The 3,399-nt window shown below is 35.4% G+C and overlaps 1 long non-coding RNA gene across 1 annotated transcript; it reads right to left on the reverse strand.

The window, feature by feature from the left end:
* Window positions 1-640: 640 nt before the first annotated feature.
* LOC310724111 lies at window positions 641-2,257 on the reverse strand. Its single transcript, XR_014532947.1, has 3 exons — window positions 2,063-2,257; window positions 1,167-1,478; window positions 641-815 (listed from the first exon to the last, which is right to left on the reverse strand). It is a non-coding gene; the product is annotated as an uncharacterized lncRNA (long non-coding RNA).
* Window positions 2,258-3,399: the final 1,142 nt, after the last annotated feature.

Raw genomic sequence — 3,399 nt, forward strand, 5'->3', positions numbered from 1 at the left:
TGCAGAAAGAAAAAATTTAGGAAAGAGGAGAAAACAGTGAGGGTGAGGAGAAGATTCATATGGAAGTCTGTTTCTGCCACATAAAAAAAGGTTTACCCAAAAAAGTTTTTTTTCTCACAATTGCAACTTTTTTAGGCAGTTGGGCAGCGTCACCTCCTCTGTAGTGCCAGAAAGCTTCACATATTTAAAATAAAATGTGCTTCAATCAATAAAATCACATGATATTAATCTGAGCCTCTGAACCCTGGAGAGAACTCTGTCTAACAATCAGCTCTGGAGGAGACGGAACAAGACAGATGAAGCAGAGGAGCCTCGTTCACACACCAACAGCTTCAAACTTCAGACCCACAACATGGTTACCGGTGGAGGCACCAGAAATGTTGGATGTTTATAAGTAAATAAAGTCAGAGTTTATTTATTTATATATTTGTATTTGCATTTTTATGTAATATGCCAATTAAATGCTTTAAATGAGTTTAGTTTTCACAGACTACTAAAATAATCGATAGCCACAGCCCCAAATATAACTACTAAATATAGTTATAGTGTGTGTGTGTGTGTGTGTGTGTGTGTGTGTGTGTGTGTGTGTGTGTGTGTGTGTATGTAGTGTCCTTGTAGATCTGGACTTCACTCACAGATGCTGAAGGAGCTTTAACTGGATTTTATCCTTGTCCTGGTTTCTCCTCCACAGCTGGATCTTGAGCTGCAGCTGGTTTATCCTCCACAGCTGGATCTTAAGCTGGATGTGGGTGGACTCTGGTTGTGGTGGTTCCTCTCAGTCTCGCGCTCCTTATGAGATTAAAGTGTTGATGGAGCTGTAACAGAACAGAGACACTGCTCTTACACACTGCTGTTAGTCTTTATGCCGACACCAGCAAAATTACCCCCTGATGCTGACTGAAATCCCCTCATATGACCAAACCCACCCTTTATATTAATAGATTAAACTTTAAGGTTGTTAAAAAGTTTGCCGTCAAGATTCTCTTTCGCCAAATTTGCCGCCTCTTGAGATTTTAATTGGAAGAGTTCAGACCCTTTTGTCTCCGTCTCGTAACCGACAACCTTCAGGAGGGACGTCATGTCAACACACAATTCATATTAAACAGATCTAATACAGGACTTTAGTAAAACAAACAAATTTATTTTACTACTACTTACACACTTACCAGCTACCTGATGTTCAATAGTAGAAAAATGTTCAATAGAGCGACTGTACGACTGCTGGAACAGCGAGTTTCCAAACTTTATGGGTTTTTATTCTCTTTGAAACACTGAGTTTATTATTTATTATTAGAGCTGCAACAATAATCACATAATAATCGATAATGAAATTGGTTGTGAGTGAATGCTGTTATCCTCATCATGTGAAAATGGTGTAGTTTATTGAAGTGTTATTGTGTAAACTGTTTGTTTGTAACTTCGGGAGTCGCACTGGATCTGTTCTGTCGTGACTCGCGAGCATCAGGTTGCGCAATCGACTCGATCAGTTCGAATACTGTTTTTACTTTATTTATACTGATTATTTTCCTGTAATATCACATTCCCAATGTATTATCTATACTGTAGAATTGTCTGTGTCATGTGATTTGATCACATTTTGTTCATATTAGAACAAAGAGAGCTGCATCAGACATGCCACCACCCAGTGCTGCTAAAAAGCCTCGACTTGATGCACCTCACAAACACACAACACAATCCCTCATCACTAGTGCATTAAAAACACTGCAGGATTCCTGTGATGATGTTTTATCTCTAAACTGGATTGATGCACTACTTAAAGGGAAATGTGAACTTCCTTCTCTCACAGATGAAGAAAAATCTGTCATTTCCAAGTTTTGTGTGAACGAGGTCAGTGATTATCTTCTGTTTTATTTAGTGTGCATTCAATTCAAACGCATGCATTTTATTTAGTGTACATGCAATTCTATAGCTCTGGATTTGAGTTTTCTCAGTTTTAATAGTCAATCCATAATTCACTGGTCCTGATGTTCTGAAATTGAACAGTAGATATGATTTGTCATGTAAAAATGTTTACTCCAGGTTTTGATTTATATAAAGTGACCTTGTGATGATTTAATTAAAACGGTGGGAACAAACACTAAATCTGAAAGCAGCAAATAACAGCATTTGTACACCAATGCATATTCTTCCTTTTTTTCTTCTTCATTAAGTCTGTTAACTTGCTGTGTTTCTCCGTTTCTTTCTCTTTTTATAGCATTTGTCTACAACAGTAACTTATCTGTTCTCAAACGTGATTTAATGCTTGTTTTCAATGTTTGTATATTTATTTATGCAAATATCATTTGATTATTATACAAAATTCAACTCATTATATATTCTAGATGTTTATATTTTCACAACGGAACAAAATGTCTGTATTTTTAAACAAAAATTGTCAAAACAATGTTGTATTGTATTTTATATAGATATTTTAAGTATGTTTGTCAACTTGCCATCTGTAAAATACAATACAAATATACTTTCATACTCAAATGATTTTTTTGTTTTGTGTTTTTTACAGAAAGAAGAAATTCAGCATGAGTGAATGTGTTCAAGGTGAAATCCCACATGCACTCGTCAACAAGCAGCTACTATAAACTTTAAAATGTCTAAATGAAAGATTCTGAAACTCAATATGTGACTTGAGCTTTTTTAAAGTACATTTTATACATAAATACTCTGAATTAGCGTTTTATACAGTTATAATAAGCAAAACATTTAATTATAAAAGTTTGTTTATATCCAATTAATTGGGAAAAATCATTAGATTAATTGATTATCAAAATAATAGTTATTTGCGATATTTAAAATTATTATAATTACAATTATTATTATTATTGAGAAACAAATCACCCATAAATAGACCTTTCGGCTAATGGTGTAGGAGACATCATCATTAGCCTCATGCTAGCCGGGTTTGCTAGCGCTGTTTTTGTGTTAACTAGTTTCTTAGAATATTTAACTAAAAGTTGACCAAAAACAAATACATTCTATTGCTCTTTATTAAGATATTTATAATTTGTTTATAACTCACTAAATGTAAAATATTTAACCTGAGGATGAAACATATTGAAGCTAAGATTAGTTAGCCGGCTAGTTATCCTAGCGCAGTGGTTCTCAAAGTGTGGGACTCGGTGTTGCAAAAAGAATAAAACCCATAAAGACTAGAAAGTCACCGTTACAGGGGTCTTACAGTCGCTCCATCCCGGCAGAGGGTCTTCATCCTCCACCTGGAACACGGAGTTTCTCCCGGAGCTCATTTCTGACAATGCAGAGTATTGATGAGTCGGTTATGAACGATTCCTTGATCCTTGAACGAGTCTTTAATGTGACTCAGAAGAACGATTCGTCTCAAAGAGTGATTCGTTCATTTTCTACTAGACGCGCGAGAGCAAAGCA

Source organism: Silurus aristotelis (assembly GCF_946808225.1).
Source record: "Silurus aristotelis genome assembly, chromosome: 3".
NCBI classification, from domain to species: Eukaryota; Metazoa; Chordata; class Actinopteri; order Siluriformes; family Siluridae; genus Silurus; species Silurus aristotelis.